Raw genomic sequence first — 13,478 nt, 5'->3', positions numbered from 1 at the left:
TTGGTGGGGTTCGTGTTGCTAAGTCTTTAGTTTGTTTCTATGTTGTGTTTTTTAGACCATTGTTTGCCTTTTTGTCGTTTTTCGTTGTGTTTTTTTTGGGGGGGGGGGGGGGGGGGGTTGCCATATGGCGCTGTCAGTTCGTTTTCGACTTATGACTGGCATTTGGTATCTTTCGCATCTTCTCTCTCTCCTCCTTAGCTCCTTTAGAATTTATTGATACTTTCTCTAAATCTTAACCATATACATGTAAGGTCATTTTTCATCTCCTATTTTATGTTTATCCGTCGGAAATTGTTTGGTTTCCCGCACCAACTGACTCAACTCATCGGGACTTTGTCATGATTGCCATTGCTTTATCTTTAAGGGTACTCAGTTTGTATCTTAACCCCTTATTACAAATTATACAAAATTTCGCAGAAACGTAACCATGCAATGCAATTGTTCACAGCCTATTATATGTTTTTCGATTCTAGTCAGTATTGTTATTTGTTGGGTTTTCAGGCCTTATCAAATCTGACGGTATTGTTTTTTTTTTGTTAGATCGCAATACCTTTAGTTTTCAGTGTATTTAATTTTTATAACCTCTTTGCAATATTCAATTTGTTATTTACTTTCTAGTCTGCTTTCTGGGAATACAATATTGACAGTATAATAGTCCCCAGCCTGCTCTTAATAGGTTGGATTATGCTTCAAACCTGGGAATATAATCTTTTTTTGCCATGGCGATGTCTGTTTATTTTCGACTTATGAGTTTGAATGCCTCTTTCGCCTCTCTTTAACAACCACTGAGTCCATGTATCTGCTGGTGGACATTTTGTCCCCGGGGACACCATCAGCCCAGCAGCATACTATGCATGAAATTACAAAGATCAAATAGAATACTGGCTTGGAAGTTGCCCAGTATAAAAGATCCGAAAAAGACGCCACCATGAACACGGTGTCGTCTGAAATTGCAGGTGTCCCCTTATCACCAGACATGACAAATACCTACGGAATATGGCACATTTAGATCATCATACTAATGACATTAACAATAATCTTCTTACGCGGGCCGTGTTCAGTTTTTTCTACGAGACATTTTGGACTTGAATTACTCTCAACAACACTGTCTCATTTCTAAATGTAAAGGCAAAAACTGAAAAACCTGTAAAATGTTAATAACAGATGCTCAATTTACTTGCAATTAAACCAAAATAATTTGACTTTACTAGAAGCTACGCTGATCTAGATTGTAACTTCAACAAATCTCATCTACGGATTAGAATAAAGTAAAATAACAAAAATACCGAACTCTATGGAAAATTCAAAACGGAAAGTCCCTAATCAAATGGCAAAATCAAAAGCTCAAACACATCATACATATTAGAGTGTAACCTTTGCGGATTGGTATGTGTCGGTGAAACGAAAGGAAGGCTTATTCAATCCTTTCTATGAAAGTTCGCATCATCGAAAAAATATACCACATGACTAACAATCCTCATCTTGCAATACCTCTCCGCACACAAATGGAAGATTTCTGTATTCCAGATTTGGGACTTGAACTGAGACGTACACCATATGGCTGCAATGCATCAAATTCGCACTATGCTTTATTCACTACCCCTTTCAAAACTCTATACTCTGTACAACTTACGTTTGAAAACCACTGTTACAACCCCCCCCCCCCCCCCCCCCCCCCCCTTCAAACCAATATAAACTTATACCAGCTATCATCTCGGATGTTGCCAGTCATAGACTTTTCAAACCAGTTAAATTCGCATTGGAAAAGATGAAAAGGAGAAAAGATCCTTTCTTCTTCTTCTTCTTCCAAATACTGCCCACATTCAACATGATGAATATTCTGGCAAGTTGCGCATGATTAAAAACAGGTTAAAAACAGGATAAAAACAAATTGTTCTGTTGATTTAGTTCGTGGTTTTGGTGACTTGAGACTTGAATATCTCAAGAGACTTTGCTGTGGCGGTATCTGGTGGCAGTTTGTTCCAATCCTTGACGGTGTTTATGAAGAAGGACCATTTCCTACAGTCTTTGGTGGCTGGCTGTAATAGGTAAGTATGTTGTCCTGTCCGGTTTGAGCTTCTTGTTGGTTTTTGTAGATATTTATTCTTGTCTATGGCTACAAGGTCGTTTGTTATTTTGTAACACATGATGAGTCGTGTTTCTTTTCGTCTTGTTTGTAAGCTTTTCCATCCTAATTCATTTATCATGTTGCTGACACTTGATCTATTTCTATGTCTGCTGGTTACATATCGTGCAGCTCTTCTTTGTACCTTTTCAATTTTATCTATGTGGTTTTGCTGGTACGGGTCCCATACTGTCGTGGCGTATTCCATTTGCGGTCTTACTAATATTTTATAGGCATGCTCTTTGATGGATTTTGAGCTAATGTGGAGGTTTCGATGTAGGAAACCAAGGCTTCGGCTGGTTTTTCCTGTGATGTTGTTTATATGTTCTCCCCAATCTAGATCATTTGCGATGGTGCAGCCTAGGTATTTAGTTGATGTTTCATGCACCAGAGTATGGCCGTGGAGTTTATAGTCCCACTTGGTTGGCTTTTTCTTTTTTGTAACTGTGAGGACACTACATTTTTCAGGATGGAACTCCATTTTCCAGAGTTCTTCCCATTTTGCCAGTTTGTCCAGGTCTTCTTGGAGTTTATGGCAGTCGCTGTCTGATGAAATTGTCAAATAGACCACAGTATCGTCCGCAAACAGTCTCACTGTGGAGTGTAAGCCTTCTGGTAGGTCGTTGATGTAAAACAGAAAAAGCCTGACTGGGTCCTAATACTGATCCTTGCGGTACTCCGGATTCTACTTTTACTTTGTCAGATGTTTCGCCTTCAACAACTACTACCTGGGTTCTATTGGTGAGAAATTCCTTTATCCATTTGTTTGTTTTACTTCGGATGCCATAATGGTGTAATTTATGGAGGAGTAAGCTGTGGGACACCTTATCAAAAGCTTTTGAAAAGTCAAGTATTAGCAGATCTGATTGTTTTCCGTTTTCCAGGTTTTTTGTGATGTCATCGATACATTCAAGGAGTTGTGTTTCGCATGATCTTTTACTTCTGAAGCCGTGTTGTAATGGGTATAGTATGTTATTTACCTCTGCATGTTTCATGATGTTACTGGTGACTATGTGTTCTATTATTTTGCAGCAAATACATGTTAGGGATATTGGCCTATAGTTAGCTGCTATGTATTTCTGGCCTTTCTTATATGCCGGAGTGACATTTGCAGTTCGCCAGTCATCGGGTATCTCAAAGTTTCCTTTCTCCATTGAAAAATTGTATATGATGGTTAAGATTGGAGCAATTTCACTGGCTAGTTCTTTCAAAATCATTGGCTTGATGTTGTCTGGTCCAGCAGCCTTGTGTGGTTTTAGATTTTTCAGCTGTTTTTCCACTCCATTAATTGTGATGATTATTTGTTCGCTGTCTGGATAATTTTCTGGTAGATCTGAAACTTTTCTTTGACAACAAAGGTCTCGATGACACCAACTTAGGCAATATTTGTTCCCATTATTCTCTATTCTGTAAACCAGAGACATATATCTGTGTTAAGTAAAACCCATATTATCCACTACAGCGAAGGAAGATCCAATATTCTTCATCCAGTTTGGTTGAAATTCCAAAGGAACATATAACAGACCTATGATCATCCAGGATTTTCTCCTTGGTAAGTGTCGTGGGGTATATTTTGAGTTTCCAAGTGAATTTGCAATATCTAATTCATTTATCAAGCAGTTTATGTAATGTTGTCCGATGTTCTTTTAAAAAAAAGTTCAGATGCACTCTCTGGGAAAAGGGGAATAACTCCGATCCACTAAGGGAGCGTAAAAAAATAGTATCGTCAGTTTAATTGCATAAATGTAGTTCAAAATTATTCTTTTATTCAATGTAAGAAGCCACATTATACAGATGGAGAATATTGCAGAAATCTTGCACTTTTCTGCATTTTAATATTCCTCCTAAACCGGAAATGTTGGAAACAAGTTTCTGCGTGCGCAGTTTGCATTGATCATCTGTACAGACACAGATAAAATATCCAAGATTTTAGTCTCCGAATATTATCCAGAAAATACACAAATTTTCCTATTTTTTAGTCACAACTGGATGTAGTAGGTAAAGAAGGTTTATTTAAACATATATTTGATGGAAAGGTCAGATTTCATCAGGTTTCCTGCTTACACACAGATCACACCACAAAAACAACGGTGAACACTGAAAAATCCAGCACAATATTCACAGACTGTAGGTGAAACACCGTTTAACTCATTCAGCTTTGAACACTTTTGAGTTGCTGTATGCATTATATTTGTCCAGGTGGGTAAATATTTATGTAAAATTCCAAATTGACAATGATTGCAAACACTGTCCCTCAACATGCTCATTTTGTTGTATGTTTCCCTCTCAACCAAATCTTTACCAATGGCAGTAATCTATATAACAAAGCAAACCATAGCAAAGATCAGATCAAGAAGTGATTCACCAGCACATCTTATACTCGTATTTCTTGTTCTATCCAATCAGGCAATCTGTAAAACCACCTAGGTAATTTTGTGGTAGAGTGCTTGAGGTACAGTAGTGTCTGGTAATTTGACACATCTGGTAAACCCGCCCACTCCCATTTACTTCTGTAATTTTCACATACGTGAATATAATTCGTCGGCTATTTTATTCATAAGAACTGTACTTATCATCACTGCATGTTAAATTTTAAAGAAAAATACTTATTACGAAAATATCTAGTGATATACATGTATATAACACAGTTCCTAAAGCTAACGATAATCATATTATTGCTTACAAAACTCATTTCTGACTTTTTTTTTATTATCTGGAATCCCTTTGTAAGTGGTCTATTGATAAATAGATCACCTTTTCCTTTCATATATTTGTTATAATCTGGCCCTCCATACATATTTACTGCGCATGGGCGGATTTACCAGACACACACATTTCGATAAAAACATGGATGACCCACTTGTTTTGTTGATTTTAAAATTTATTTCAGATATTTTTTGGGAAATGAGATAAAATACTCAAAGTTGATTTTTCAGTGAATTGATTTACATTAAATTTTATACAATTTGTATATAATTAAGCAGAAATACAAACGATCAAAGCCTTATGTGGGCGGATTTACCGAACTGCATCGTAAATAAATAAATAAGCTTTATTTAGAGTCGGCATAGTATACAAATAAGGACATAACATCCAACAAGTTTAAACGGAATAGGTGTCAGGTTCCATCTCAATTAAATTCAAAGGAAAAGTATAAATTTGTTTTTTCCAGCTTTTTCGCTACACACTTGGCATTTAGGATTAAAAGCTAATAATGGATAGCTCAGTCAAAATAATGTGTCCCAGTTAAGTGACATGTCTATGACTCATTTTCTTCTTGAGGACCTTTGAACCAGCAGTGTAAAAAGTAAGTTTTGCAGTCGCATATTTCATATTATTATAACTGAATCCAGGTCCGTTTGCCCTGATTGACATTCGCCCTGGGTCAGTTTGCCCCAATCTTTATTTTAATTTGTTGTCTTTTTGTATAATGTAAATTATTTAAATAAAGTATGTGAAAGTTTAAAATTTTTCTGAATATTTATGTTTTAACTTTTGTGGCTACCAGATAATTATTTTTACTTTGATTTGCACTGAGGTGTACTGGAATACAAGGAATTTAATATAAAACAGCTGAAAACCAAGTTATCTATATGTATTTATCTTTATTGGTACATTTTAATAATTTTGAAACAATCATTTTAAAACAGTTGTACATGTAACAAGATCCAACTCCAACTTTAATAGTCATTTGCATCACACTCCCCATCACACGACAGTTATGTCCCATCTCTGTTATTTTAAAGAGCACTGAATTGACATATTCTATAAAAAAAATAAATTCTCAAATGTCGCAATCACACAGCCATTCACTCTATACATTTACAAACCATGATTTACAAATGTACCTGGGATAATATATTTAGAAGCTGCGAAAAACTTTCCTTTCATGTCTTACAATTTCGGATACAACATTGTTTTTACTCATTCCAAGCTGTGTTGTTTATTTAAAAAAAAAATCCTTTTATTAATTATCCACCATAGACAATTGATACAATATAATAAATTATCAACCAGGATATGTATTGTTATAATTGCCACCAGCCATCCATCCATTTAATGTTCTTAAATAATACAATTCAATCTTCACAATGTATCACAAGGCCAGTAAAATTTTCAAGAAAAGTGGCCTCTCAAGCCATATAGATTAATAAAAAATTTATGAAAGAGATTGTAAGTCAAAAAGCTTTTCATGCAGTTATTATTACAAAAAATAAATCAACTTCTATTTGTGTGAATTTTGAATTCAATAAAAGATCATAATGTTGACTATCAATGAGGTAATGGAAAGAAAGTTTCAGGATTTATTTATGAATCCACTTTTTGTCTTGTCTTGACAGAGTCAAAAGGTGAGACTTAAGTAAAGGATGCTATTTTCCACGACTGCATCAAGAATTTAATTAAGTCTAGGATTAGGTCTGACAGCATGGTCAGATTAAGGGTAACTGCTACTAGTAAATCACTGATATTTGGTATGCACGCACCGTTGTTGAATCATTGGCATGTCTCATTTGTCTTGGAGATTATTTGGCCCTGCTTCTTCAGTCACTGTCTATTGACTATAAAACTTTTGCATAATTTACATTTAGGTCAGTTAAAAGCAACCTTTTTTCTGGTTTCTTGGTCATTATTGTTAAAATGATGAAGAAACTTTGAATTCCACTGATGCATACAAATTTAATTGTGAAAGCTTCAATTATAATTGTTTTTTCTTCTTTTTCTGAAGAAATTTCTATAGTGGACAGTCATGACAGTATTATTGTTAAAATGTTTTATTTATCATCATTTTTTATGATTCACTAAACTGTGATGTCAAACCTCCAGTTTCAGGGAAGACTGAAAAGGTTTAAACTACATTTGTATTATGGAAATGTATATGTGGGAGCTGTTCATGTTGAATCGCCTGGCTTCTATCTTAACTTATTATATAAAAAGGGACACTCTCAGAAAGGAGGTTGCAAGAGTCAAATGCACGATGTGTTGTCATTTATCATGTCTTAATGTGCTATTTTTAATTAATTTAAATATATAATTGTTTTTTCATATGAAATTGTAATAATTTGCCAAAATTAAATGTTTTATTTTAATTCGCTTTAATCATCTCTCAACATTAACCATTCAGTATTGCTTTGCATCCAGTCGTCTAATGGTACCGTAGATACTCGCCTAATAGTCGATCCTACTATAAGTCGGGGGCCCTTTTCAGCTCCAAATTCTAAGGATTTAGTCTTGACCCTCGTATAAGTCGGACAAAATTTGGGCATTTTTTTTCAGCTGACAGTAACTGAACGCCGGTAAAACCAATGCAAATCCAGGAATAATATTCATTTCTGCATTAATGTTTGTTTGGTTTGAATTTAGTTGATGCTCATCATGATAATTTATATTGCTGTTAATAATAAAGATGTATTCATTTCTCTTGTTTTGTTCACTGTTCAAATGTTAGATTAGCCATGTGTTGTTTACATAATGCATCAATGATTTTGTAGGGTATGACTAATAACCTATTGTTTGAGAAAAGCGAATATAAACCAAGTCTAGGTTAGTCTATGGAAAGGTATATACTATGAAATTTAGAGCGAGGGGCTTGCCCCGAGCTCTTAATTTCATAGTATATACCTTTCCATAGACTATCCAATTTAGCACATATTTACAACTCGAGGTCTATTGATAGTTTATTTTGGCTGACTACTTGTATCACAGGTGTTTGTAAAACGGAGCTCATTAACGAATTTTGTAAATCTACTCACTAGTATCATTGTAAAATATGTGATTTCAAAAGGCCCTTCACTCCAGAATGAAAAGATGGTAGCTGCTGGTGTAAGTATGTATACTGATATAAAGCGGTGTTTTACTATACATGTTCTTCTTACAAGGTAAGATGACAAAATAAATTCACCAAAAGCAGGCAATAATTAAATTGCAGTGGAAGCTTTACATGTTTTGAAAAAATTTTTTAATTTCACAGTAAAACTAAAGCTATAATAAATTTGAAACATATAGATAGTTTGTCCCCAAAGATATAGTCTAGCAGATAGGCATTAAAAAGCAACTACAAATAGATCAGAGATTATAGGTTTTGTGTTTTTTTTTATTAGTTCAAAGTAAAAAACTAAAAGATTTATCAGAATATGTTTATATATATATATAGGTGGCACATTATCTTCAGACATAATCACAGTTTTTCAATTCATGACATCGTCCTGAACATGCATGAAATATTTGCCATTGGACATTAAGCAACCAATAATCAATAAATCAATCAATTCATGACGTAATAGATCACTTTCCTGAAGAAAGTTTAAAAAATTATCACCAAGTTGCTTTAATTTTCCTTCACAAGGTTTCATACTACACACTTTTCTGTGTACAAAGTAATTGCATGGATGCTACATTATCATAATTTTAAGATATCGTTGTACTCTAATCAAGGTATAAAGAACCATATGTATTACCCTTTATTTAAATGATAAAATTTGCAATTGTCAAAAACATTTTTTAGATCCAAAGATTTTAATAGCAGGATATTTAAAAATCAATGTGAAAATTAATTACAAACTATTTAATTTAATTTGGAACACAGCATTTTATTTCAAAATAGCGAGTGGGAATTTTTGTTTTAAATATCTTGATTACGATACAATGAAATCTTACCCTTGTGGTCATTCATGCGTAGTTACTTAGTACACAGGAAAAGTATGTACTATGAAAATTAGAAGGCAAATATAAGCAATTTGATTGGACGAGAAGTTGTAAGTATGTGCTAATATGAACCTGAAAAATTTAAAGTCAATCAACACTTGATGAAAATATTTTTCACAGCATACATAACTTGGTGTTAAATGAGCTATACACTTCATAATTCTTATTATATTGTGATGATTAAAGGATTAAAAAAATTAAGTGAAGCTAATCAATATATTAAAATAACTAACTCCAACTCATTAGTGTCATCTGTTTACCTATCACTGATAGTTTTCACACCTTTAGTAAATACAACTCTTTGTCTCTTAATTGGGGTTATCAATGGATTATATTGGCTTGTCAATCAATTTTGTAATTTTTGTTTACCTGAGACACTTTAATGAATAATATTTTGATTTTGGGAATGAATCTTAAAATTATTTTTTGATTATTATATGATTTATAAGCATTGAATTGATATCATGATATCACAATAATGACACAATAACTCCGCTGAAAACATCCTTTCACATATTTGGTACATTGTTATCTCCTTTTCATTTTTGGTTCTTGGCTCTTCTTTTGGGTTTATAGGAAAACCATGTGACCATGAAAATCAATACACAAACCGGAAACAGTAGAATTTCAACACGAATTTGCAGAAAATGTTTACCAAGGAACAAATAAAACACAAAGACAGTATTGTAGTCATTTATTTTCAACAAAAACTTTTTATTTATTGATTTATGTAGGTTTGGCAATCAAAAACGTAGTTTTGACCAGGAAATTCACTCCTGACCACTTTTCTCAAGCTTGGATTTTTCCTCTGGTCGCTAGATCTCGTCTATTAGTCGGTCCCCCTCTCTGGATTATGAATTTTACTCCCAATTTTCCGACTAATAAGTGAGTAGGAACGGTATATATATCTGCTACTGGAAGTGTTTAACGACCTTGACTGGCTGTTTAGCCCTCGCACGGTCGGTAACTGTATATATCTGCGTCAAGTCTTTTGTCTTAGATTCTGATTGAAGTAGCAGATAACAATTGGTCTAGATTTTAAATGAAATGTGCAAATTGTGAGAGTAGTATGTAATTCATTTGTGAGATTTTTCGTGTCTATTTAGAAAATTATGTGTTTTATCATATTTACGGCTGTTTTTTCTAAAAAAAAACACATTAATTTTGTTTGATTCATTTTTTTTTCAACTTTGCCACAAAAGGGGAGATTATTCAGATAGTAGGGGAGATAACTCAGATAAAATAATTTTTATAATAGAAAGTGTTGTGAATTTACCTATTTTAATATGTAGCAAGAAAACATTACTTTTTCTTAACTGAAGCATGTTATAAGAGATATCTTCTCACATTTAATCTTAAAATTCTATGGTGTAGTTTTCTTTTTATCACACAAAATTTTCCATGCATAATCTTTACAAAATCTGACAATTTCCACAACTTGTAGCGTGAAAAAAAGTCCGGTGACCCATACTTTTTATACGACCGCAAAAAAATTTTGTGGTCGTATATTGGTATGACGTTGGCGTCGTCGTCGTTGTCGTCCGGCGTCGTCGTCGGCGTCCGGCGTCGTCCTCCGAAGACACATTGGTTTTCGCACTCTAACTTTAGTTTAAGTGAATGGATCTTTTTGAAATTTTACCATAAGGTTAAATACCACAAAAGGAAGGTTGGGATTGATTTTGGGGGTTATGGTACCAACAGTTAAGGAATTAGGGGCCAAAAATAAGCATTTTCTAATTTCCAGACAATAACTGTGGAACGGTGTATGGATCTCTCTGAAATTATACTACAAGTTTCCATACCACAAAGGGATGGTTAGGATTTGTTGTGGGGGGTTATGGCTCAAACCGTTTAGGAATTAGGGGCAAAAAAGGGGGAAAAACAAGGTTGTCCTGGTTAATGGACAAATACTTTAGTACAAAACATAATTTAAAGCAGTGTAAGGGAGATAAATCAAATACATCATTGAAATTATCTCCCTTTCACTGCTTTTAAATTATGTATAAAGTAATGGTTAATGTACAATAAAGATAATTTAAAACAGTGTAAGGGAGGTAATCCAAATACAACGTTTTGGTTACTTCCCTTACACTGCTTTTAAATTATGTTTAAAGAAATGCATATTTATAAAGGAAGACCAGTAAAAATATCTGCAAATGTTGCATCATTTTTTTTTTACAAAAAAATCCATATGAAAGATTTGACACTATTTTTAATTCTATTATAAAATAGATTAAGTTAGCACTATGGTAAATTTAAATGGGTAATTATGGTTGCCAACTCCATTGGAAATTTGAATTGAGATTATGACCATATCTTGAGGGAAAGAATTTTTTTGGGGAAAAAAGGGGGGGGGGGGATAAAAAGAAATTGTGGGGGGTCAATTTTTTCTCATTTCAGATTTCAGAAATTAAAAAGAATTATTCTTCAAATATTATTTTTTTTTCAAATTTCAAATATTGAAAAATTTCAAGAAGTAATCTTTAATTGCACAGTATGGCGCATTAGATTTGTAAAATCTTTGATCACATTTATTTATTTGTTATGCCGAATCTAACAGTGTATTTAGATTTTTAATTTTGGGTCCAGTTTTCAAAATAGTCTACATTAAGGTCCAAAGGGTCCAAAATTAAACTTTGTTTGATTTTAGCAAAAATTGAATATATGAGGTTCTTTGATATGCTGAATCTAAACATGTATTTAGATTTTTGATTTTTTTGGCCCAGTTTTCAAGTTGGTCCAAATTGGGTCCAAAATTAAACTTTGTTTGATTTCAACAAAAATTGAATATATGGGGTTCTTTGATATGCTGAATCTAACCATGTATTTAGATTTTTTATTTATGGACCCCGTTATCAAATTGGTTCATATTGAGGTCAAAAGGGTCCAAAATTAAACTTTGTTTGATTTCATCTAAAATTGAATTATTGGGGCTCTTTGATATTCTAAATCTAACCGTGTATTTAAATTTATAATTTTGGGTCCTGTTTTTTAAATTGGTCTACATTAAGGTCCAAAGGGTCCAAAATTAAACTTAGTTTGATTTTAACAAAAATTGAATTCTTAGGGTTCTTTGATATGCTGAATCTAAACATGTATTTAGATTTTTGATTATGGGCCCAGTTTTCAAGTTGGTCCAAATCGGGGTCCAAAATTAAACTTTGTTTGATTTCAACAAAAATTGAATATATGGGGTTCTTTGATATGCTGAATCTAAACATGTATTTAGATTTTTGATTATGGGCCCAGTTTTCAAGTTGGTCCAAATTGGGGTCCAAAATTAAACTTTGTTTGATTTCAACAAAAATTGAATATATGAGGTTCTTTGATATGCTGAATCTAACCATGTATTTAGATTTTTTATTTGTAGGCCCGCTATCAAATTGGTTCATATTGAGGTCAAAAGGGTCCAAAATTAAACTTTGTTTGATTTCATCAAAAATTGAATTATTGGGGTTCTTTGATATGCCAAATCTAACCGTGTATTTAGATTTTTATACGCCTGTTTACGGGACGTATTATGGTATACCGTTGTACGTCCGTCTGTCTGTCCGTCCGTCCGTCGTCAACATGTCGGACATTAACTCAAAAACGCTTTAACCAATTTGCTTAAAACTTTGAGGAATTGTTTATATCTATTGACGTGAGCTCCCTTTCGTTTTTTATAAGTTTTAGATTTTACGTTTCCGAGTTATGGGGTTTTATTCATTAAAAAGAGGGGGATTTTCCAGTTTTTGGACAATAACTCAAGAATGCTTTCACCCACTTGCAAGAAATTTTGGTTAATTGTTTATATCTATTGACATGAGCTCCCTTTGGTTTTTTATAAATTTTAGATTTTACGTTTCCGAGTTATGGGGTTTTATTCATAAAAAAAGGGGGGATTTTCCAGTTTTCGGACAATAACTCAAAAATGCTTTCAGCAGTTCTCATGAAACTTTGATGAATTGTTGATATCTATTGATGTAAGCTCCCTTTAGAATTTTATAAATTTTAGATTTTACATTTCCGAATTATGGGGTTTATTCATTAAAAAAGGGGGGATTTTCCAGTTTTCAGACAAAAACTCAAAAATGCTTTCAGCAATTTGTATGAAACTTTGGTAAACTGTTTATATCTATTGATGTAAGCTCCCTTTAGAATTTTATAAATTTTATTTGTTTATAGTCTGACAACAGATTTACTAAGTATAACGCAACAGCAGTGTATTGCACAACAGCAAGAAATCTTTAATTGAATATAAATTCAATTCATATAACCAACTTCAAGTTCTTTGACTACATTTATTCAGAAACCTATAATAGATGTAGGTCATGTCAAATATTTAATTACAATCCAAATTCAGACCTGTATCAAGCTTGAATATTGTGTCCATTTTTGCCCCAACTGTTCAGGGTTGGACCTCTGCGGGCGTATCCAGCTGCGCTCAGCGAAGCAGTTTATTAATTTGGGTCCCGTTTTTTAAATTTGAATTCTTGGGGTTCTTTGATATGCTGAATCTAAACATGTGTTTAGATTTTTATACGACCGCAAAAAAATTTTGAGGTCGTATATTGGTATGACGTTGGCGTCGTCCGGCGTCGTCGTCCGAATACACATTGGTTTTCGCACTCTAACTTTAGTTTAAGTGAATGGATCTCTATGAAATTTT

The 13,478-nt window shown here is 33.4% G+C and overlaps 1 protein-coding gene across 5 annotated transcripts in view; it reads left to right on the top strand.

Moving 5' to 3' along the window:
• The first annotated feature begins 3,892 nt into the window (after nucleotides 1-3,892).
• Nucleotides 3,893-13,478, top strand: part of LOC127737231 (E3 ubiquitin-protein ligase TRIP12-like) — a 113,657-nt gene continuing 104,071 nt past the window's right edge. For 2 of the 5 annotated variants that reach the window (XR_007999281.1, XM_052247764.1), the window contains exon 1: nucleotides 3,894-4,123. The gene's annotated coding sequence lies outside the window, so the exon portion shown is untranslated. The other 3 variants (XM_052247766.1, XM_052247765.1, XM_052247767.1) reach the window with 3 other exon arrangements.

Source organism: Mytilus californianus, unplaced genomic scaffold (assembly GCF_021869535.1).
Source record: "Mytilus californianus isolate M0D057914Y unplaced genomic scaffold, xbMytCali1.0.p SCAF_4, whole genome shotgun sequence".
Lineage (NCBI taxonomy): Eukaryota > Metazoa > Mollusca > Bivalvia > Mytilida > Mytilidae > Mytilus > Mytilus californianus.
The sequence above is the reverse complement of the archived record's forward strand: the minus strand, read 5'-3'. Positions and strand labels throughout refer to the sequence as shown.